The sequence below is a fragment of the Ascidiella aspersa genome, chromosome 5 (assembly GCF_963924565.1).
Source record: "Ascidiella aspersa chromosome 5, kaAscAspe10.2, whole genome shotgun sequence".
Lineage (NCBI taxonomy): Eukaryota > Metazoa > Chordata > Ascidiacea > Phlebobranchia > Ascidiidae > Ascidiella > Ascidiella aspersa.
The window spans coordinates 8256697-8274271 of record NC_139451.1 but is presented as its reverse complement, the minus strand read 5'-3'; the positions used below and the strand labels follow the sequence as shown (position 1 = coordinate 8274271).

Sequence of the window (17575 nt, the reverse complement as noted above, 5' to 3'; positions counted from 1 at the left end):
CTCGAACTGCGTGTGGTTGTCTTTGCGCAGTGGCGATATCGTAGCTTATGAGGTTTGTCCGAGGCGCGATGATTGCTAGTTGAAAACTATACCCAATACCCCGCCCGATGACTTAAAAAGCTTTCGCGGCAATATTTGACCGGTTTTAAGAAATCGTTATCCAGACAACATCTCTTTCACAACTATGTCGAAAATCTACTTTCTTCTATAGATTAGTTGTTTCATGTTTCTTTTGGTAAAGTTTGTCAAACTAAATATAGATTCAGTAGCAAAATTGTCTTTTATGGCATCCCAAGAGTTCCCTGCCACAGCAATTCTTAGTCGCAGTAACTTCCGTTATAAACATAAAATGCCAAAACCTCGTTACTCTGGTCTCACTTCACAACGTATAAATCTTTCGCCTTTTACTAAAGATTTCCGTGAAGTGGGACATTGCAATGAGTCTTTAGTTATTTCTTGCATCTGCAGACATGTTCTGCAGACATGTTCTGCAGTTTTCCCGAAAAATGAGTTAAACTTGACTTAATCTAAGCAGTTCAAAATAAAACAAGACCTGATTTAGTGTAGTCTACAAGTTTAACGTATCTCTGCATCGGGGTGAAGGTTGCAACAAACTAAAAAAAATAAAATAGTCGTTTATTGCTATCTCGAACTGCGTGTGGTTGTCTTTGCGCAGTGGCGATATTGTAGTTGATGAGGTTTATCCGAGGCGCGATTATTGCTAGTTGAAAACTATACCCAATACCCCGCCCGATGGCTTAAAAGCTTTCGCGGCAATATTTGACCGGTTTTAAGAAATCGTTATCCAGACAACATCTCTTTCACAACTATGTCGAAAATCTACTTTCTTCTATAGATTAGTTGTTTTATATTTCTTTGGGTAAAGTTTGGCACACTAAATATAGATTCAGTAGCATAATTGTCTTTTATGGCATCCCAAGAGTTCCCTGGCACAGCAATTCTTAGTCGCAGTAACCTCCTTTATAAAAATGAAATGCCAAAACCTCGTTACTCTGGTCTCATTTCACAACGTGAAAATCTTTCGCCTTTTACTAAACATTTTCGTCAAGTGGAACATCGCAATGAGTCTTTAGTTATTTCTTGCATCTGCAGACATGTTCTGCAGTTTTACCTAAAAATGAGTTAAACTTGACTTAATCTAAGCAGTTCAAAATAAAACAAGACCTGATTTCGTGTAGTCTACAAGTTTAACGTATCTCTGCAACGGGGTGAAGGTTGCAACAAACTAAAAAAAATAAATTAGTCGTTTATTGCTATCTCGAACTGCGTGTGGTTGTCTTTGCGCAGTGGCGATATCGTAGCTGATGAGGTTTATCCGAGGCGCGTTTTTTGCTAGTTGAAAACTATAACCAATACCCCGCCCGATGGCTTAAAAAGCTTTCGCGGCAATATTTGACCGGTTTTAAGAAATCGTTATCCAGACAACATCTCTTTCACAACTATGTCGAAAATCTACTTTCTTCTATAGATTAGTTGTTTCATGTTTCTTTTGGTAAAGTTTGTCACACTAAATATAGATTCAGTAGCAAAATTGTCTTTTATGGCATCCCAAGAGTTGCCTGACACAGCAATTCTTAGTCGCAGTAACTTCCGTTATAAACATAAAATGCCAAAACCTCGTTACTCTGGTCTCACTTCACAACGTGTAAATCTTTCGCCTTTTATTAAACATTTCCGTGAAGTGGGACATTGCTATGAGTCTTTAGTTATTTCTTGCATCTGCAGACATGTTCTGCAGTTTTACCGAAAAATGAGTAAAACTTGACTTAATCTAAGCAGTTCAAAATAAAAGAAGACCTGATTTAGTGTAGTCTACAAGTTTATCGTATCTCTGCATCGGGGTGAAGGTTGCAACAAATTAAAAAAAATAAATTAGTCGTTTATTGCTATCTCGAACTGCGTGTGGTTGTCTTTGCGCAGTGGCGATATCGTAGCTGATGAGGTTTATCCGAGGCGCGATTATTGCTAGTTGAAAACTATACCCAATACCCCGCCCGATGGCTTAAAAAGCTTTCGCGGCAATATTTGACCGGTTTTAAGAAATCGTTATCCAGACAACATCTCTTTCACAACTATGTCGAAAATCTACTTTCTTCTATAGATTAGTTGTTTTATTTTTCTTTTGGTAAAGTTTGTCAAACTAAATATAGATTCAGTAGCAAAATTGTCTTTTATGGCATCCCAAGGGTTGCCTGGCACAGCAATTCTTAGTCGCAGTAACTTCCGTTATAAACATAAAATGCCAAAACCTCGTTACTCTGGTCTCACTTCACAACGTGTAAATCTTTCGCCTTTTACTAAAGATTTCCGTGAAGCGGGACATTGCAATGAGTCTTTAGTTATTTCTTGCATCTGCAGACATGTTCTGCAGTTTTACCGAAAAATGAGTTAAACTTGACTTAATCTAAGCAGTTCAAAATAAAAGAAGACCTGATTTAGTGTAGTCTACAAGTTTAACGTATCTTTGCATCGGGGTGAAGGTTGCAACAAACTAAAAAAAATAAATTATTCGTTTATTGCTATCTCGAACTGCGTGTGGTTGTCTTTGCGCAGTGGCGATATCGTAGCTGATGAGGTTTATCCGAGGCGCGATTATTGCTAGTTGAAAACTATTCCCAATACCCCGCCCGATAGCTGAAAAAGCTTTCGCGGCAATATTTGACCGGTTTTAAGAAATCGTTATCCAGACAAGATCTCTTTCACAACTATGTCGAAAATCTGCTTTCTGCTATATATCAGTCGTTTTATGTTTTTTTGGTAAAGTTTGTCTCACTAAATTTAGATTCAGTAGCAAGATTGTCTTCTATGGCATCCCAAGATTTGCCTGGCACAGCAATTCTTAGTCGCAGTAACTTCCGTTATAAACATAAAATGTCAAACCTCGTTTCTCTGGTCTCATTTCACAACGTGAAAATCTTTCGCCTTTTACTAAAGATTTCCGTGAAGTGGGACATTGCAATGAGTCTTTAGTTATTTCTTGCATCTGCAGACATGTTCTGCAGTTTTACCGAAAAAATAGTTAAACTTGACTTAATCTAAGCAGTTCAAAATAAACGAAGACCTGATTTAGTGTAGTCTACAAGTTTAACGTATCTTTGCATCGGGGTGAAGGTTGCAACAAACTAAAAAAAATAAATTATTCGTTTATTGCTATCTCGAACTGCGTGTGGTTGTCTTTGCGCAGTGGCGATATCGTAGCTGATGAGGTTTATCCGAGGCGCGATTATTGCTAGTTGAAAACTATAACCAATACCCCGCCCGATAGCTGAAAAAGCTTTCGCGGCAATATTTGACCGGTTTTAAGAAATCGTTATCCAGACAAGATCTCTTTCACAACTATGTCGAAAATCTGCTTTCTGCTATATATAAGTCGTTTTATGTTTTTTTGGTAAAGTTTGTCTCACTAAATTTAGATTCAGTAGCAAGATTGTCTTCTATGCCATCCCAAGATTTGCCTGGCACAGCAATTCTTAGTCGAAGTAACTTCCGTTATAAACATAAAATGTCAAACCTCGTTTCTCTGGTCTCATTTCACAACGTGTAAATCTTTCGCCTTTTACTAAAGATTTCCGTGAAGCGGGACATTGCAATGAGTCTTTAGTTATTTCTTGCATCTGCATACATGTTCTGCAGTTTTACCGAAAAATGAGTTAAACTTGACTTAATCTAAGCAGTTCAAAATAAAAGAAGACCTGATTTAGTGTAGTCTACAAGTTTAACGTATCTCTGCATCGGGGTGAAGGTTGCAACAAACTAAAAAAAATAAATTAGTCGTTTATTGCTATCTCGAACTGCGTGTGGTTGTCTTTGCGCAGTGGCGATATCGTAGCTGATGAGGTTTATCCGAGGCGCGATTATTGCTAGTTGAAAACTATACCCAATACCCCGCCCGATGGCTTAAAAAGCTTTCGCGGCAATATTTGACCGGTTTTAAGAAATCGTTATCCAGACAACATCTCTTTCACAACTATGTCGAAAATCTACTTTCTTCTATAGATTAGTTGTTTTATTTTTCTTTTGGTAAAGTTTGTCAAACTAAATATAGATTCAGTAGCAAAATTGTCTTTTATGGCATCCCAAGAGTTCCCTGGCACAGTAATTCTTAGTCGCAGTAACTTCCGTTATAAACATAAAATGCTAAAACCTCGTTACGCTGGTCTCATTTCACAACGTGTAAATCTTTCGCCTTTTACTAAAGATTTCCGTGAAGTGGGACATTGCAATGAGTCTTTAGTTATTTCTTGCATCTGCAGACATGTTCTGCAGTTTTACCGAAAAATGTGTTAAACTTGACTTAATCTAAGCAGTTCAAAATAAAAGAAGACCTGATTTAGTGTAGTCTACAAGTTTAACGTATCTCTGCATCGGGGTGAAGGTTGCAACAAACTAAAAAAAATAAATTAGTCGTTTATTGCTATCTCGAACTGCGTGTGGTTGTCTTTGCGCAGTGGCGATATCGTAGCTGATGAGGTTTATCCGAGGCGCGATTATTGCTAGTTGAAAACTATACCCAATACCCCCCCCCCCCCCCCGATAGCTGAAAAAGCTTTCGCGGCAATATTTGACCGGTTTTAAGAAATCGTTATCCAGACAAGATCTCTTTCACAACTATGTAGAAAATCTGCTTTCTGCTATATATCAATCGTTTTATGTTTTTTTGGTAAAGTTTGTCTCACTAAATTTAGATTCAGTAGCAAGATTATCTTCTATGGCATCCCAAGATTTGCCTGGCACAGCAATTCTTAGTCGAAGTAACTTCCGTTATAAACATAAAATGTCAAACCTCGTTTCTCTGGTCTCATTTCACAACGTGAAAATCTTTCGCCTTTTACTAAAGATTTCCGTGAAGTGGGACATTGCAATGAGTCTTTAGTTATTTCTTGCATCTGCAGACATATTCTGCAGTTTTACCGAAAAATGAGTTAAACTTGACTTAATCTAAGCAGTTCAAAATAAAAGAAGATCTAATTTAGTTTAGTCTACAAGTTTAACGTATCTTTGCATCGGCGTGAAGGTTGCAACAAATTAAAAAAAATAGATTAGTCGTTTACTACTATCTCGAACTGCATGTCGTTGACTTTGCGCAGTGGCGATATGGTAGCTGATGAGGTTTATCCTAGGCGCGATTTTTGCTAGTTGAAAACTATACCCAATAACCCGCCCGATGGCTTAAAAAGCTTTCGCGGCAATATTTAACCGGTTTTAAGAAATCGTTATACAGACAACATCTCTTGCACAAATATGTAAAAAATCTGCTTTCTTCTATATATTAGTTGTTTTATGTTTCTTTTGATGAAGTTTGTCACACTAAATATAGATTCAGTAGCAAAATTGTCTTCTATGGCATCCCAAGAGTTCCCTGGCACAGCAATTCTTAGTCGCAGTAACTTCCGTTATAAACATAAAATGCCAAAACCTCGTTACTCTGGTCTCACTTCACAACGTGTAAATCTTTTGCCTTTTACTAAAGATTTCCGTGAAGTGGGACATTGCAATGAGTCTTTAGTTATTTCTTGCATCTGCAGACATGTTCTGCAGTTTTACCGAAAAAATAGTTAAACTTGACTTAATCTAAGCAGTTCAAAATAAAAGAAGATCTAATTTAGTTTAGTCTACAAGTTTAACTTATCTCTGCATCGGGGTGAATGTTGCAACAAACTAAAAAAAAAATTAGTCGTTTATTGCTATCTCGAACTGCGTGTGGTTGACTTTGCGCAGTGACGATATCGTAGCTGATGAGGTTTATCCGAGGCGCGATTATTGCTAGTTGAAAACTATACCCAATACCCCGCCCGATGGCTTAAAAAGCTTTCGCGGCAATATTTGACCGGTTTTAAGAAATCGTTATCCAGACAACATCTCTTTCACAACTATGTCGAAAATCTACTTTCTTCTATAGATTAGTTGTTTTATTTTTCTTTTGGTAAAGTTTGTCAAACTAAATATAGATTCAGTAGCAAAATTGTCTTTTATGGCATCCCAAGAGTTCCCTGGCACAGTAATTCTTAGTCGCAGTAACTTCCGTTATAAACATAAAATGCTAAAACCTCGTTACTCTGGTCTCATTTCACAACGTGTAAATCTTTCGCCTTTTACTAAAGATTTCCGTGAAGTGGGACATTGCAATGAGTCTTTAGTTATTTCTTGCATCTGCAGACATGTTCTGCAGTTTTACCGAAAAATGAGTTAAACTTGACTTAATCTAAGCAGTTCAAAATAAAAAAAGACCTGATTTAGTGTAGTCTACAAGTTTAACGTATCTCTGCATCGGGATGAAGGTTGCAACAAACTAAAAAAAATAAATTAGTCGTTTATTGCTATCTCGAACTGCGTGTGGTTGTCTTTGCGCAGTGGCGATATTGTAGCTGATGAGGTTTATCCGAGGCGCGATTTTTGCTAGTTGAAAACTATAACCAATACCCCGCCCGATGGCTTAAAAAGCTTTCGCGGCAATATTTGACCGGTTTTAAGAAATCGTTATCCAGACAACATCTCTTTCACAACTATGTCGAAAATCTACTTTCTTCTATAGATTAGTTGTTTTATTTTTCTTTTGGTAAGTTTGTCAAACTAAATATAGATTCAGTAGCAAAATTGTCTTTTATGGCATCCCAAGAGTTCCCTGTCACAGTAATTCTTAGTCGCAGTAACTTCCGTTATAAACATAAAATGCTAAAACCTCGTTACTCTGGTCTCATTTCACAACGTGTAAATCTTTCGCCTTTTACTAAAGATTTCCGTGAAGTGGGACATTGCAATGAGTCTTTAGTTATTTCTTGCATCTGCAGACATGTTCTGCAGTTTTACCGAAAAATGAGTTAAACTTGACTTAATCTAAGCAGTTCAAAATAAAAGAAGACCTGATTTAGTGTAGTCTACAAGTTTAACGTATCTCTGCATCGGGGTGAAGGTTGCAACAAACTAAAAAAAATAAATTAGTCGTTTATTGCTATCTCGAACTGCGTGTGGTTGTCTTTGCGCAGTGGCGATATCGTAGCTGATGAGGTTTATCCGAGGCGCGATTATTGCTAGTTGAAAACTATACCCAATACCCCGCCCGATGGCTTAAAAAGCTTTCGCGGCAATATTTGACCGGTTTTAAGAAATCGTTATCCAGACAAGATCTCTTTCACAACTATGTAGAAAATCTGCTTTCTGCTATATATCAATCGTTTTATGTTTTTTTGGTAAAGTTTGTCTCACTAAATTTAGATTCAGTAGCAAGATTGTCTTCTATGGCATCCCAAGATTTGCCTGGCACAGCAATTCTTAGTCGAAGTAACTTCCGTTATAAACATAAAATGTCAAACCTCGTTTCTCTGGTCTCATTTCACAACGTGAAAATATTTCGCCTTTTACTAAAGATTTCCGTGAAGTGGGACATTGCAATGAGTCTTTAGTTATTTCTTGCATCTGCAGACATGTTCTGCAGTTTTACCGAAAAATGAGTTAAACTTGACTTAATCTAAGCAGTTCAAAATAAAAGAAGATCTAATTTAGTTTAGTCTACAAGTTTAACGTATCTTTGCATCGGCGTGAAGGTTGCAACAAATTAAAAAAAATAGATTAGTCGTTTACTACTATCTCGAACTGCATGTCGTTGACTTTGCGCAGTGGCGATATCGTAGCTGATGAGGTTTATCCGAGGCGCGATTTTTGCTAGTTGAAAACTATACGCAATACCCCGCCCGATGGCTTAAAAAGCTTTCGCGGCAATATTTAACCGTTTTTAAGAAATCGTTATACAGACAACATCTCTTGCACAAATATGTAAAAAATCTGCTTTCTTCTATATATTAGTTGTTTTATGTTTCTTTTGATGAAGTTTGTCACACTAAATATAGATTCAGTAGCAAAATTGTCTTCTATGGCATCCCAAGAGTTCCCTGGCACAGCAATTCTTAGTCGCAGTAACTTCCGTTATAAACATAAAATGCCAAAACCTCGTTACTCTGGTCTCACTTCACAACGTGTAAATCTTTCGCCTTTTGCTAAAGATTTCCGTGAAGTGGGACATTGCAATGAGTCTTTAGTTATTTCTTGCATCTGCAGACATGTTCTGCAGTTTTACCGAAAAAATAGTTAAACTTGACTTAATCTAAGCAGTTCAAAATAAAAGAAGATCTAATTTAGTTTAGTCTACAAGTTTAACTTATCTCTGCATCGGGGTGAATGTTGCAACAAACTAAAAAAAAAAATTAGTCGTTTATTGCTATCTCGAACTGCGTGTGGTTGACTTTGCGCAGTGACGATATCGTAGCTGATGAGGTTTATCCGAGGCGCGATTATTGCTAGTTGAAAACTATACCCAATACCCCGCCCGATGGCTTAAAAAGCTTTCGCGGCAATATTTGACCGGTTTTAAGAAATCGTTATCCAGACAACATCTCTTTCACAATTATGTCGAAAATCTACTTTCTTCTATAGATTAGTTGTTTTATTTTTTATTTGGTAAAGTTTGTCAAACTAAATATAGATTCAGTAGCAAAATTGTCTTTTATGGCATCCCAAGAGTTCCCTGGAACAGTAATTCTTAGTCGCAGTAACTTCCGTTATAAACATAAAATGCTAAAACCTCGTTACTCTGGTCTCATTTCACAACGTGTAAATCTTTCGCCTTTTACTAAAGATTTCCGTGAAGTGGGACATTGCAATGAGTCTTTAGTTATTTCTTGCATCTGCAGACATGTTCTGCAGTTTTACCGAAAAATGAGTTAAACTTGACTTAATCTAAGCAATTCAAAATAAAAGAAGACCTGATTTAGTGTAGTCTACAAGTTTAACGTATCTCTGCATCGGGGTGAAGGTTGCAACAAACTAAAAAAAATAAATTAGTCGTTTATTGCTATCTCGAACTGCGTGTGGTTGTCTTTGCGCAGTGGCGATATCGTAGCTGATGAGGTTTATCCAAGGCGCGATTATTGCTAGTTGAAAACTATACCCAATACCCCGCCCGATAGCTGAAAAAGCTTTCGCGGCAATATTTGACCGGTTTTAAGAAATCGTTATCCAGACAAGATCTCTTTCACAACTATGTAGAAAATCTGCTTTCTGCTATATATCAGTCGTTTTATGTTTTTTTGGTAAAGTTTGTCTCACTAAATTTAGATTCAGTAGCAAGATTGTCTTCTATGGCATCCCAAGATTTGCCTGGCACAGCAATTCTTAGTCGAAGTAACTTCTGTTATAAACATAAAATGTCAAACCTCGTTTCTCTGGTCTCATTTCACAACGTGAAAATCTTTCGCCTTTTACTAAAGATTTCCGTGAAGTGGGACATTGCAATGAGTCTTTAGTTATTTCTTGCATCTGCAGACATGTTCTGCAGTTTTACCGAAAAATGAGTTAAACTTGACTTAATCTAAGCAGTTCAAAATAAAAGAAGATCTAATTTAGTTTAGTCTACAAGTTTAACGTATCTTTGCATCGGCGTGAAGGTTGCAACAAATTAAAAAAAATAGATTAGTCGTTTACTACTATCTCGAACTGCATGTCGTTGACTTTGCGCAGTGGCGATATCGTAGCTAATGAGGTTTATCCGAGGCGCGATTTTTGCTAGTTGAAAACTATACCCAATACCCCGCCCGATGGCTTAAAAAGCTTTCGCGGCAATATTTGACCGGTTTTAAGAAATCGTTATACAGACAACATCTCTTGCACAAATATGTAAAAAATCTGCTTTCTTCTATATATTAGTTGTTTTATGTTTCTTTTGATGAAGTTTGTCACACTAAATATAGATTCAGTAGCAAAATTGTCTTCTATGGCATCCCAAGAGTTCCCTGGCACAGCAATTCTTAGTCGCAGTAACTTCCGTTATAAACATAAAATGTCAAACCTCGTTTCTCTGGTCTCATTTCACAACGTGAAAATCTTTCGCCTTTCACTAAAGATTTCCGTGAAGTGGGACATTGCAATGAGTCTTTAGTTATTTCTTGCATCTGCAGACATGTTCTGCAGTTTTACCGAAAAATGAGTTAAACTTGACTTAATCTAAGCAGTTCAAAATAAAAGAAGACCTGATTTAGTGTAGTCTACAAGTTTAACGTATCTCTGCATCGGGGTGAAGGTTGCAACAAACTAAAAAAAATAAATTAGTCGTTTATTGCTATCTCGAACTGCGTGTGGTTGACTTTGCGCAGTGGCGATATTGTAGCTGATGAGGTTTATCCGAGGCGCGATTATTGCTAGTTGAAAACTATACCCAATACCCTGCCCGATGGCTTAAAAAGATTTCGCGGCAATATTTGACCGGTTTTAAGAAATCGTTATCCAGACAACATCTCTTTCACAACTACGTCGAAAATCTACTTTCTTCTATAGATTAGTTGTTTTACGTTTCTTTTGGTAAAGTTTGTCAAACTAAATATAGATTCAGTAGCAAAATTGTCTTTTATGGCATCCCAAGAGTTCCCTGGCACAGCAATTCTTAGTCGCAGTAACTTCCGTTATAAACATAAAATGCTAAAACCTCGTTACTCTGGTCTCATTTCACAACGTGTAAATCTTTCGCCTTTTACTAAAGATTTCCGTGAAGTGAGACATGGCAATGAGTCTTTAGTTATTTCTTGCATCTGCAGACATGTTCTGCAGTTTTACCGAAAAATGAGTTAAACTTGACTTAATCTAAGCAGTTCAAAATAAAAGAAGACCTGATTTAGTGTAGTCTACAAGTTTAACGTATCTCTGCATCGGGGTGAAGGTTGCAACAAACTAAAAAAAATAAATTAGTCGTTTATTGCTATCTCGAACTGCGTGTGGTTGTCTTTGCGCAGTGGCGATATCGTAGCTGATGAGGTTTATCCGAGGCGCTATTATTGCTAGTTGAAAACTATACCCAATATCCCGCCCGATAGCTGAAAAAGCTTTCGCGGCAATATTTGACCGGTTTTAAGAAATCGTTATCCAGACAAGATCTCTTTCACAACTATGTAGAAAATCTGCTTTCTGCTATATATCAGTCGTTTTATGTTTTTTTGGTAAAGTTTGTCTCACTAAATTTAGATTCAGTAGCAAGATTGTCTTCTATGGCATCCCAAGATTTGCCTGGCACAGCAATTCTTAGTCGAAGTAACTTCCGTTATAAACATAAAATGTCAAACCTCGTTTCTCTGGTCTCATTTCACAACGTGAAAATCTTTCGCCTTTTACTAAAGATTTCCGTGAAGTGGGACATTGCAATGAGTCTTTAGTTATTTCTTGCATCTGCAGACATGTTCTGCAGTTTTACCGAAAAAATAGTTAAACTTGACTTAATCTAAGCAGTTCAAAATAAAAGAAGACCTGATTTAGTGTAGTCTACAAGTTTAATGTATCTTTGCATCGGGGTGAAGGTTGCAACAAACTAAAAAAAATAAATTATTCGTGTATTGCTATGTCGAACTGCGTGTGGTTGTCTTTGCGCAGTGGCGATATCGTAGCTGATGAGGTTTATCCGAGGCGCGATTATTGCTAGTTGAAAACTATACCCAATACCCCGCCCGATGGCTTAAAAAGCTTTCGCGGCAATATTTGACCGGTTTTAAGAAATCGTTATCCAGACAACATCTCTTTCACAACTATGTCGAAAATCTACTTTCTTCTATAGATTAGTTGTTTTATTTTTCTTTTGGTAAAGTTTGTCAAACTAAATATAGATTCAGTAGCAAAATTGTCTTTTATGGCATCCCAAGAGTTCCCTGGCACAGTAATTCTTAGTCGCAGTAACTTCCGTTATAAACATAAAATGCTAAAACCTCGTTACGCTGGTCTCATTTCACAACGTGTAAATCTTTCGCCTTTTACTAAAGATTTCCGTGAAGTGGGACATTGCAATGAGTCTTTAGTTATTTCTTGCATCTGCAGACATGTTCTGCAGTTTTACCGAAAAATGTGTTAAACTTGACTTAATCTAAGCAGTTCAAAATAAAAGAAGACCTGATTTAGTGTAGTCTACAAGTTTAACGTATCTCTGCATCGGGGTGAAGGTTGCAACAAACTAAAAAAAATAAATTAGTCGTTTATTGCTATCTCGAACTGCGTGTGGTTGTCTTTGCGCAGTGGCGATATCGTAGCTGATGAGGTTTATCCGAGGCGCGATTATTGCTAGTTGAAAACTATACCCAATACCCCCCCCCCCCGATAGCTGAAAAAGCTTTCGCGGCAATATTTGACCGGTTTTAAGAAATCGTTATCCAGACAAGATCTCTTTCACAACTATGTAGAAAATCTGCTTTCTGCTATATATCAATCGTTTTATGTTTTTTTGGTAAAGTTTGTCTCACTAAATTTAGATTCAGTAGCAAGATTATCTTCTATGGCATCCCAAGATTTGCCTGGCACAGCAATTCTTAGTCGAAGTAACTTCCGTTATAAACATAAAATGTCAAACCTCGTTTCTCTGGTCTCATTTCACAACGTGAAAATCTTTCGCCTTTTACTAAAGATTTCCGTGAAGTGGGACATTGCAATGAGTCTTTAGTTATTTCTTGCATCTGCAGACATATTCTGCAGTTTTACCGAAAAATGAGTTAAACTTGACTTAATCTAAGCAGTTCAAAATAAAAGAAGATCTAATTTAGTTTAGTCTACAAGTTTAACGTATCTTTGCATCGGCGTGAAGGTTGCAACAAATTAAAAAAAATAGATTAGTCGTTTACTACTATCTCGAACTGCATGTCGTTGAATTTGCGCAGTGGCGATATGGTAGCTGATGAGGTTTATCCTAGGCGCGATTTTTGCTAGTTGAAAACTATACCCAATAACCCGCCCGATGGCTTAAAAAGCTTTCGCGGCAATATTTAACCGGTTTTAAGAAATCGTTATACAGACAACATCTCTTGCACAAATATGTAAAAAATCTGCTTTCTTCTATATATTAGTTGTTTTATGTTTCTTTTGATGAAGTTTGTCACACTAAATATAGATTCAGTAGCAAAATTGTCTTCTATGGCATCCCAAGAGTTCCCTGGCACAGCAATTCTTAGTCGCAGTAACTTCCGTTATAAACATAAAATGCCAAAACCTCGTTACTCTGGTCTCACTTCACAACGTGTAAATCTTTTGCCTTTTACTAAAGATTTCCGTGAAGTGGGACATTGCAATGAGTCTTTAGTTATTTCTTGCATCTGCAGACATGTTCTGCAGTTTTACCGAAAAAATAGTTAAACTTGACTTAATCTAAGCAGTTCAAAATAAAAGAAGATCTAATTTAGTTTAGTCTACAAGTTTAACTTATCTCTGCATCGGGGTGAATGTTGCAACAAACTAAAAAAAAAATTAGTCGTTTATTGCTATCTCGAACTGCGTGTGGTTGACTTTGCGCAGTGACGATATCGTAGCTGATGAGGTTTATCCGAGGCGCGATTATTGCTAGTTGAAAACTATACCCAATACCCCGCCCGATGGCTTAAAAAGCTTTCGCGGCAATATTTGACCGGTTTTAAGAAATCGTTATCCAGACAACATCTCTTTCACAACTATGTCGAAAATCTACTTTCTTCTATAGATTAGTTGTTTTATTTTTCTTTTGGTAAAGTTTGTCAAACTAAATATAGATTCAGTAGCAAAATTGTCTTTTATGGCATCCCAAGAGTTCCCTGGCACAGTAATTCTTAGTCGCAGTAACTTCCGTTATAAACATAAAATGCTAAAACCTCGTTACTCTGGTCTCATTTCACAACGTGTAAATCTTTCGCCTTTTACTAAAGATTTCCGTGAAGTGGGACATTGCAATGAGTCTTTAGTTATTTCTTGCATCTGCAGACATGTTCTGCAGTTTTACCGAAAAATGAGTTAAACTTGACTTAATCTAAGCAGTTCAAAATAAAAAAAGACCTGATTTAGTGTAGTCTACAAGTTTAACGTATCTCTGCATCGGGATGAAGGTTGCAACAAACTAAAAAAAATAAATTAGTCGTTTATTGCTATCTCGAACTGCGTGTGGTTGTCTTTGCGCAGTGGCGATATTGTAGCTGATGAGGTTTATCCGAGGCGCGATTTTTGCTAGTTGAAAACTACAACCAATACCCCGCCCGATGGCTTAAAATGCTTTCGCGGCAATATTTGACCGGTTTTAAGAAATCGTTATCCAGACAACATCTCTTTCACAACTATGTCGAAAATCTACTTTCTTCTATAGATTAGTTGTTTTATTTTTCTTTTGGTAAAGTTTGTCAAACTAAATATAGATTCAGTAGCAAAATTGTCTTTTATGGCATCCCAAGAGTTCCCTGTCACAGTAATTCTTAGTCGCAGTAACTTCCGTTATAAACATAAAATGCTAAAACCTCGTTACTCTGGTCTCATTTCACAACGTGTAAATCTTTCGCCTTTTACTAAAGATTTCCGTGAAGTGGGACATTGCAATGAGTCTTTAGTTATTTCTTGCATCTGCAGACATGTTCTGCAGTTTTACCGAAAAATGAGTTAAACTTGACTTAATCTAAGCAGTTCAAAATAAAAGAAGACCTGATTTAGTGTAGTCTACAAGTTTAACGTATCTCTGCATCGGGGTGAAGGTTGCAACAAACTAAAAAAAATAAATTAGTCGTTTATTGCTATCTCGAACTGCGTGTGGTTGTCTTTGCGCAGTGGCGATATCGTAGCTGATGAGGTTTATCCGAGGCGCGATTATTGCTAGTTGAAAACTATACCCAATACCCCGCCCGATGGCTTAAAAAGCTTTCGCGGCAATATTTGACCGGTTTTAAGAAATCGTTATCCAGACAAGATCTCTTTCACAACTATGTAGAAAATCTGCTTTCTGCTATATATCAATCGTTTTATGTTTTTTTGGTAAAGTTTGTCTCACTAAATTTAGATTCAGTAGCAAGATTGTCTTCTATGGCATCCCAAGATTTGCCTGGCACAGCAATTCTTAGTCGAAGTAACTTCCGTTATAAACATAAAATGTCAAACCTCGTTTCTCTGGTCTCATTTCACAACGTGAAAATATTTCGCCTTTTACTAAAGATTTCCGTGAAGTGGGACATTGCAATGAGTCTTTAGTTATTTCTTGCATCTGCAGACATGTTCTGCAGTTTTACCGAAAAATGAGTTAAACTTGACTTAATCTAAGCAGTTCAAAATAAAAGAAGATCTAATTTAGTTTAGTCTACAAGTTTAACGTATCTTTGCATCGGCGTGAAGGTTGCAACAAATTAAAAAAAATAGATTAGTCGTTTACTACTATCTCGAACTGCATGTCGTTGACTTTGCGCAGTGGCGATATCGTAGCTGATGAGGTTTATCCGAGGCGCGATTTTTGCTAGTTGAAAACTATACGCAATACCCCGCCCGATGGCTTAAAAAGCTTTCGCGGCAATATTTAACCGTTTTTAAGAAATCGTTATACAGACAACATCTCTTGCACAAATATGTAAAAAATCTGCTTTCTTCTATATATTAGTTGTTTTATGTTTCTTTTGATGAAGTTTGTCACACTAAATATAGATTCAGTAGCAAAATTGTCTTCTATGGCATCCCAAGAGTTCCCTGGCACAGCAATTCTTAGTCGCAGTAACTTCCGTTATAAACATAAAATGCCAAAACCTCGTTACTCTGGTCTCACTTCACAACGTGTAAATCTTTCGCCTTTTGCTAAAGATTTCCGTGAAGTGGGACATTGCAATGAGTCTTTAGTTATTTCTTGCATCTGCAGACATGTTCTGCAGTTTTACCGAAAAAATAGTTAAACTTGACTTAATCTAAGCAGTTCAAAATAAAAGAAGATCTAATTTAGTTTAGTCTACAAGTTTAACTTATCTCTGCATCGGGGTGAATGTTGCAACAAACTAAAAAAAAAAATTAGTCGTTTATTGCTATCTCGAACTGCGTGTGGTTGACTTTGCGCAGTGACGATATCGTAGCTGATGAGGTTTATCCGAGGCGCGATTATTGCTAGTTGAAAACTATACCCAATACCCCGCCCGATGGCTTAAAAAGCTTTCGCGGCAATATTTGACCGGTTTTAAGAAATCGTTATCCAGACAACATCTCTTTCACAACTATGTCGAAAATCTACTTTCTTCTATAGATTAGTTGTTTTATGTTTCTTTTGGTAAAGTTTGTCAAACTAAATATAGATTCAGTAGCAAAATTGTCTTTTATGGCATCCCAAGAGTTGCCTGGCACAGCAATTCTTAGTCGCAGTAACTTCCGTTATAAACATAAAATGCCAAAACCTTGTTACTCTGGTCTCACTTCACAACGTGTAAATCTTTCGCCTTTTACTAAAGATTTCCGTGAAGTGGGACATTGCAATGAGTCTTTAGTTATTTCTTGCATCTGCAGACATGTTCTGCAGTTTTACCGAAAAATGAGTTAAACTTGACTTAATCTAAGCAGTTCAAAATAAAACAAGACCTGATTTAGTGTAGTCTACAAGTTTAACGTATCTCTGCATCGGGGTGAAGGTTGCAACAAACTAAAAAAAATAAATTAGTCGTTTATTGCTATCTCGAACTGCGTGTGGTTGTCTTTGCGCAGTGGCGATATTGTAGCTGATGAGGTTTATCCGAGGCGCGATTATTGCTAGTTGAAAACTATACCCAATACCCCGCCCGATGGCTTAAAAAGCTTTCGCGGCAATATTTGACCGGTTTTAAGAAATCATTATCCAGACAACATCTCTTTCACAACTATGTCGAAAATCTACTTTCTTCTATAGATTAGTTGTTTTATGTTTCTTTTGGTAAAGTTTGTCACACTAAATATAGATTCAGTAGCAAAATTGTCTTTTATGGCATCCCAAGGGTTGCCTGGCACAGCAATTCTTAGTCGCAGTAACTTCCGTTATAAACATAAAATGCCAAAACCTCGTTACTCTGGTCTCACTTCACAACGTGTAAATCTTTCGCCTTTTACTAAAGATTTCCGTGAAGTGGGACATTGCAACGAGTCTTTAGTTATTTCTTGCATCTGCAGACATGTTCTGCAGTTTCACCGAAAAATGAGTTAAACTTAACTTAATCTAAGCAGTTCAAATTAAAAGACCTGATTTAGTGTAGTCTACAAGTTTAACGTATCTCTGCATCGGGGTGAAGGTTGCAACAAACTAAAAAAAATAAATTAGTCGTTTATTGCTATCTCGAACTGCGTGTGGTTGTCTTTGCGCAGTGGCGATATCGTAGCTGATGAGGTTTATCCGAGGCGCGATTATTGCTAGTTGAAAACTATACCCAATACCCCGCCCGATGGCTTAAAAAGCTTTCGCGGCAATATTTGACCGGTTTTAAGAAATCGTTATCCAGACAACATCTCTTTCACAACTATGTCGAAAATCGACTTTCTTCTATAGATTAGTTGTTTTATGTTTCTTTTGGTAAAGTTTGTCACACTAAATATAGATTCAGTAGCAAAATGGTCTTTTATGGCATCCCAAGGGTTGCCTGGCACAGCAATTCTTAGTCGCAGTAACTTCCGTTATAAACATAAAATGCCAAAACCTCGTTACTCTGGTCTCACTTCACAACGTGTAAATCTTTCGCCTTTTACTAAAGATTTCCGTGAAGTGGGACATTGCAATGAGTCTTTAGTTATTTCTTGCATCTGCAGACATGTTCTGCAGTTTTAC

The 17575-nt window shown here is 37.0% G+C and overlaps 56 non-coding genes across 56 annotated transcripts; all 56 read left to right on the top strand.

The window, feature by feature from the left end:
* Window positions 1-18: 18 nt before the first annotated feature.
* On the top strand, window positions 19-154 carry LOC146142064 (U4 spliceosomal RNA). The gene has a single exon (XR_014499999.1). It is a non-coding gene; the product is annotated as a U4 spliceosomal RNA (small nuclear RNA).
* Window positions 155-363: 209 nt separating this feature from the next.
* LOC146142063 (U5 spliceosomal RNA) lies at window positions 364-482 on the top strand. The gene has a single exon (XR_014499275.1). It is a non-coding gene; the product is annotated as a U5 spliceosomal RNA (small nuclear RNA).
* Window positions 483-664: 182 nt separating this feature from the next.
* LOC146142062 (U4 spliceosomal RNA) lies at window positions 665-799 on the top strand. The gene has a single exon (XR_014499868.1). It is a non-coding gene; the product is annotated as a U4 spliceosomal RNA (small nuclear RNA).
* A 209-nt stretch (window positions 800-1008) lies between these two features.
* LOC146142061 (U5 spliceosomal RNA) lies at window positions 1009-1127 on the top strand. The gene has a single exon (XR_014499639.1). It is a non-coding gene; the product is annotated as a U5 spliceosomal RNA (small nuclear RNA).
* Window positions 1128-1296: 169 nt separating this feature from the next.
* On the top strand, window positions 1297-1432 carry LOC146142060 (U4 spliceosomal RNA). Its single transcript, XR_014499948.1, has one exon. It is a non-coding gene; the product is annotated as a U4 spliceosomal RNA (small nuclear RNA).
* A 209-nt stretch (window positions 1433-1641) lies between these two features.
* On the top strand, window positions 1642-1760 carry LOC146142059 (U5 spliceosomal RNA). The gene has a single exon (XR_014499628.1). It is a non-coding gene; the product is annotated as a U5 spliceosomal RNA (small nuclear RNA).
* Window positions 1761-1929: 169 nt separating this feature from the next.
* Window positions 1930-2065, top strand: LOC146142058 (U4 spliceosomal RNA). Its single transcript, XR_014499747.1, has one exon. It is a non-coding gene; the product is annotated as a U4 spliceosomal RNA (small nuclear RNA).
* A 209-nt stretch (window positions 2066-2274) lies between these two features.
* On the top strand, window positions 2275-2393 carry LOC146142057 (U5 spliceosomal RNA). Its single transcript, XR_014499500.1, has one exon. It is a non-coding gene; the product is annotated as a U5 spliceosomal RNA (small nuclear RNA).
* Window positions 2394-2562: 169 nt separating this feature from the next.
* Window positions 2563-2698, top strand: LOC146142056 (U4 spliceosomal RNA). Its single transcript, XR_014499792.1, has one exon. It is a non-coding gene; the product is annotated as a U4 spliceosomal RNA (small nuclear RNA).
* Window positions 2699-2905: 207 nt separating this feature from the next.
* On the top strand, window positions 2906-3024 carry LOC146142055 (U5 spliceosomal RNA). The gene has a single exon (XR_014499584.1). It is a non-coding gene; the product is annotated as a U5 spliceosomal RNA (small nuclear RNA).
* Window positions 3025-3193: 169 nt separating this feature from the next.
* On the top strand, window positions 3194-3329 carry LOC146142054 (U4 spliceosomal RNA). The gene has a single exon (XR_014499818.1). It is a non-coding gene; the product is annotated as a U4 spliceosomal RNA (small nuclear RNA).
* A 207-nt stretch (window positions 3330-3536) lies between these two features.
* LOC146142053 (U5 spliceosomal RNA) lies at window positions 3537-3655 on the top strand. Its single transcript, XR_014499614.1, has one exon. It is a non-coding gene; the product is annotated as a U5 spliceosomal RNA (small nuclear RNA).
* Window positions 3656-3824: 169 nt separating this feature from the next.
* LOC146142052 (U4 spliceosomal RNA) lies at window positions 3825-3960 on the top strand. Its single transcript, XR_014499746.1, has one exon. It is a non-coding gene; the product is annotated as a U4 spliceosomal RNA (small nuclear RNA).
* Window positions 3961-4169: 209 nt separating this feature from the next.
* Window positions 4170-4288, top strand: LOC146142051 (U5 spliceosomal RNA). The gene has a single exon (XR_014499587.1). It is a non-coding gene; the product is annotated as a U5 spliceosomal RNA (small nuclear RNA).
* A 169-nt stretch (window positions 4289-4457) lies between these two features.
* Window positions 4458-4601, top strand: LOC146142050 (U4 spliceosomal RNA). Its single transcript, XR_014500062.1, has one exon. It is a non-coding gene; the product is annotated as a U4 spliceosomal RNA (small nuclear RNA).
* A 207-nt stretch (window positions 4602-4808) lies between these two features.
* Window positions 4809-4927, top strand: LOC146142049 (U5 spliceosomal RNA). Its single transcript, XR_014499547.1, has one exon. It is a non-coding gene; the product is annotated as a U5 spliceosomal RNA (small nuclear RNA).
* A 169-nt stretch (window positions 4928-5096) lies between these two features.
* LOC146142048 (U4 spliceosomal RNA) lies at window positions 5097-5232 on the top strand. Its single transcript, XR_014500061.1, has one exon. It is a non-coding gene; the product is annotated as a U4 spliceosomal RNA (small nuclear RNA).
* A 209-nt stretch (window positions 5233-5441) lies between these two features.
* Window positions 5442-5560, top strand: LOC146142047 (U5 spliceosomal RNA). The gene has a single exon (XR_014499383.1). It is a non-coding gene; the product is annotated as a U5 spliceosomal RNA (small nuclear RNA).
* A 167-nt stretch (window positions 5561-5727) lies between these two features.
* On the top strand, window positions 5728-5863 carry LOC146142046 (U4 spliceosomal RNA). The gene has a single exon (XR_014499919.1). It is a non-coding gene; the product is annotated as a U4 spliceosomal RNA (small nuclear RNA).
* Window positions 5864-6072: 209 nt separating this feature from the next.
* LOC146142045 (U5 spliceosomal RNA) lies at window positions 6073-6191 on the top strand. Its single transcript, XR_014499471.1, has one exon. It is a non-coding gene; the product is annotated as a U5 spliceosomal RNA (small nuclear RNA).
* A 169-nt stretch (window positions 6192-6360) lies between these two features.
* On the top strand, window positions 6361-6496 carry LOC146142044 (U4 spliceosomal RNA). Its single transcript, XR_014499877.1, has one exon. It is a non-coding gene; the product is annotated as a U4 spliceosomal RNA (small nuclear RNA).
* Window positions 6497-6704: 208 nt separating this feature from the next.
* LOC146142043 (U5 spliceosomal RNA) lies at window positions 6705-6823 on the top strand. Its single transcript, XR_014499470.1, has one exon. It is a non-coding gene; the product is annotated as a U5 spliceosomal RNA (small nuclear RNA).
* Window positions 6824-6992: 169 nt separating this feature from the next.
* On the top strand, window positions 6993-7128 carry LOC146142042 (U4 spliceosomal RNA). Its single transcript, XR_014499745.1, has one exon. It is a non-coding gene; the product is annotated as a U4 spliceosomal RNA (small nuclear RNA).
* Window positions 7129-7335: 207 nt separating this feature from the next.
* On the top strand, window positions 7336-7454 carry LOC146142041 (U5 spliceosomal RNA). Its single transcript, XR_014499625.1, has one exon. It is a non-coding gene; the product is annotated as a U5 spliceosomal RNA (small nuclear RNA).
* A 169-nt stretch (window positions 7455-7623) lies between these two features.
* On the top strand, window positions 7624-7759 carry LOC146142040 (U4 spliceosomal RNA). Its single transcript, XR_014500032.1, has one exon. It is a non-coding gene; the product is annotated as a U4 spliceosomal RNA (small nuclear RNA).
* Window positions 7760-7968: 209 nt separating this feature from the next.
* Window positions 7969-8087, top strand: LOC146142039 (U5 spliceosomal RNA). Its single transcript, XR_014499520.1, has one exon. It is a non-coding gene; the product is annotated as a U5 spliceosomal RNA (small nuclear RNA).
* A 168-nt stretch (window positions 8088-8255) lies between these two features.
* LOC146142038 (U4 spliceosomal RNA) lies at window positions 8256-8391 on the top strand. Its single transcript, XR_014499918.1, has one exon. It is a non-coding gene; the product is annotated as a U4 spliceosomal RNA (small nuclear RNA).
* A 209-nt stretch (window positions 8392-8600) lies between these two features.
* On the top strand, window positions 8601-8719 carry LOC146142037 (U5 spliceosomal RNA). The gene has a single exon (XR_014499469.1). It is a non-coding gene; the product is annotated as a U5 spliceosomal RNA (small nuclear RNA).
* Window positions 8720-8888: 169 nt separating this feature from the next.
* On the top strand, window positions 8889-9024 carry LOC146142036 (U4 spliceosomal RNA). The gene has a single exon (XR_014499944.1). It is a non-coding gene; the product is annotated as a U4 spliceosomal RNA (small nuclear RNA).
* A 207-nt stretch (window positions 9025-9231) lies between these two features.
* On the top strand, window positions 9232-9350 carry LOC146142035 (U5 spliceosomal RNA). Its single transcript, XR_014499583.1, has one exon. It is a non-coding gene; the product is annotated as a U5 spliceosomal RNA (small nuclear RNA).
* Window positions 9351-9519: 169 nt separating this feature from the next.
* On the top strand, window positions 9520-9655 carry LOC146142034 (U4 spliceosomal RNA). Its single transcript, XR_014499702.1, has one exon. It is a non-coding gene; the product is annotated as a U4 spliceosomal RNA (small nuclear RNA).
* Window positions 9656-9863: 208 nt separating this feature from the next.
* On the top strand, window positions 9864-9982 carry LOC146142033 (U5 spliceosomal RNA). Its single transcript, XR_014499617.1, has one exon. It is a non-coding gene; the product is annotated as a U5 spliceosomal RNA (small nuclear RNA).
* Window positions 9983-10151: 169 nt separating this feature from the next.
* LOC146142032 (U4 spliceosomal RNA) lies at window positions 10152-10287 on the top strand. Its single transcript, XR_014500046.1, has one exon. It is a non-coding gene; the product is annotated as a U4 spliceosomal RNA (small nuclear RNA).
* A 209-nt stretch (window positions 10288-10496) lies between these two features.
* LOC146142031 (U5 spliceosomal RNA) lies at window positions 10497-10615 on the top strand. Its single transcript, XR_014499511.1, has one exon. It is a non-coding gene; the product is annotated as a U5 spliceosomal RNA (small nuclear RNA).
* Window positions 10616-10784: 169 nt separating this feature from the next.
* On the top strand, window positions 10785-10920 carry LOC146142030 (U4 spliceosomal RNA). The gene has a single exon (XR_014499977.1). It is a non-coding gene; the product is annotated as a U4 spliceosomal RNA (small nuclear RNA).
* Window positions 10921-11127: 207 nt separating this feature from the next.
* On the top strand, window positions 11128-11246 carry LOC146142029 (U5 spliceosomal RNA). Its single transcript, XR_014499582.1, has one exon. It is a non-coding gene; the product is annotated as a U5 spliceosomal RNA (small nuclear RNA).
* Window positions 11247-11415: 169 nt separating this feature from the next.
* Window positions 11416-11551, top strand: LOC146142028 (U4 spliceosomal RNA). The gene has a single exon (XR_014499744.1). It is a non-coding gene; the product is annotated as a U4 spliceosomal RNA (small nuclear RNA).
* A 209-nt stretch (window positions 11552-11760) lies between these two features.
* On the top strand, window positions 11761-11879 carry LOC146142027 (U5 spliceosomal RNA). The gene has a single exon (XR_014499586.1). It is a non-coding gene; the product is annotated as a U5 spliceosomal RNA (small nuclear RNA).
* Window positions 11880-12048: 169 nt separating this feature from the next.
* LOC146142026 (U4 spliceosomal RNA) lies at window positions 12049-12188 on the top strand. Its single transcript, XR_014500053.1, has one exon. It is a non-coding gene; the product is annotated as a U4 spliceosomal RNA (small nuclear RNA).
* Window positions 12189-12395: 207 nt separating this feature from the next.
* Window positions 12396-12514, top strand: LOC146142025 (U5 spliceosomal RNA). Its single transcript, XR_014499546.1, has one exon. It is a non-coding gene; the product is annotated as a U5 spliceosomal RNA (small nuclear RNA).
* Window positions 12515-12683: 169 nt separating this feature from the next.
* Window positions 12684-12819, top strand: LOC146142024 (U4 spliceosomal RNA). The gene has a single exon (XR_014500063.1). It is a non-coding gene; the product is annotated as a U4 spliceosomal RNA (small nuclear RNA).
* A 209-nt stretch (window positions 12820-13028) lies between these two features.
* Window positions 13029-13147, top strand: LOC146142023 (U5 spliceosomal RNA). Its single transcript, XR_014499382.1, has one exon. It is a non-coding gene; the product is annotated as a U5 spliceosomal RNA (small nuclear RNA).
* A 167-nt stretch (window positions 13148-13314) lies between these two features.
* Window positions 13315-13450, top strand: LOC146142022 (U4 spliceosomal RNA). Its single transcript, XR_014499917.1, has one exon. It is a non-coding gene; the product is annotated as a U4 spliceosomal RNA (small nuclear RNA).
* Window positions 13451-13659: 209 nt separating this feature from the next.
* LOC146142021 (U5 spliceosomal RNA) lies at window positions 13660-13778 on the top strand. The gene has a single exon (XR_014499468.1). It is a non-coding gene; the product is annotated as a U5 spliceosomal RNA (small nuclear RNA).
* A 169-nt stretch (window positions 13779-13947) lies between these two features.
* On the top strand, window positions 13948-14083 carry LOC146142020 (U4 spliceosomal RNA). Its single transcript, XR_014499997.1, has one exon. It is a non-coding gene; the product is annotated as a U4 spliceosomal RNA (small nuclear RNA).
* A 209-nt stretch (window positions 14084-14292) lies between these two features.
* Window positions 14293-14411, top strand: LOC146142019 (U5 spliceosomal RNA). Its single transcript, XR_014499466.1, has one exon. It is a non-coding gene; the product is annotated as a U5 spliceosomal RNA (small nuclear RNA).
* A 169-nt stretch (window positions 14412-14580) lies between these two features.
* Window positions 14581-14716, top strand: LOC146142018 (U4 spliceosomal RNA). Its single transcript, XR_014499742.1, has one exon. It is a non-coding gene; the product is annotated as a U4 spliceosomal RNA (small nuclear RNA).
* A 207-nt stretch (window positions 14717-14923) lies between these two features.
* On the top strand, window positions 14924-15042 carry LOC146142017 (U5 spliceosomal RNA). The gene has a single exon (XR_014499624.1). It is a non-coding gene; the product is annotated as a U5 spliceosomal RNA (small nuclear RNA).
* A 169-nt stretch (window positions 15043-15211) lies between these two features.
* On the top strand, window positions 15212-15347 carry LOC146142016 (U4 spliceosomal RNA). Its single transcript, XR_014500031.1, has one exon. It is a non-coding gene; the product is annotated as a U4 spliceosomal RNA (small nuclear RNA).
* A 209-nt stretch (window positions 15348-15556) lies between these two features.
* LOC146142015 (U5 spliceosomal RNA) lies at window positions 15557-15675 on the top strand. Its single transcript, XR_014499519.1, has one exon. It is a non-coding gene; the product is annotated as a U5 spliceosomal RNA (small nuclear RNA).
* Window positions 15676-15843: 168 nt separating this feature from the next.
* Window positions 15844-15979, top strand: LOC146142014 (U4 spliceosomal RNA). The gene has a single exon (XR_014499916.1). It is a non-coding gene; the product is annotated as a U4 spliceosomal RNA (small nuclear RNA).
* A 209-nt stretch (window positions 15980-16188) lies between these two features.
* Window positions 16189-16307, top strand: LOC146142013 (U5 spliceosomal RNA). The gene has a single exon (XR_014499314.1). It is a non-coding gene; the product is annotated as a U5 spliceosomal RNA (small nuclear RNA).
* A 169-nt stretch (window positions 16308-16476) lies between these two features.
* On the top strand, window positions 16477-16612 carry LOC146142012 (U4 spliceosomal RNA). The gene has a single exon (XR_014499837.1). It is a non-coding gene; the product is annotated as a U4 spliceosomal RNA (small nuclear RNA).
* A 209-nt stretch (window positions 16613-16821) lies between these two features.
* Window positions 16822-16940, top strand: LOC146142011 (U5 spliceosomal RNA). Its single transcript, XR_014499375.1, has one exon. It is a non-coding gene; the product is annotated as a U5 spliceosomal RNA (small nuclear RNA).
* Window positions 16941-17106: 166 nt separating this feature from the next.
* LOC146142010 (U4 spliceosomal RNA) lies at window positions 17107-17242 on the top strand. The gene has a single exon (XR_014499741.1). It is a non-coding gene; the product is annotated as a U4 spliceosomal RNA (small nuclear RNA).
* A 209-nt stretch (window positions 17243-17451) lies between these two features.
* LOC146142009 (U5 spliceosomal RNA) lies at window positions 17452-17570 on the top strand. The gene has a single exon (XR_014499313.1). It is a non-coding gene; the product is annotated as a U5 spliceosomal RNA (small nuclear RNA).
* The last annotated feature ends 5 nt before the right edge of the window (window positions 17571-17575 follow it).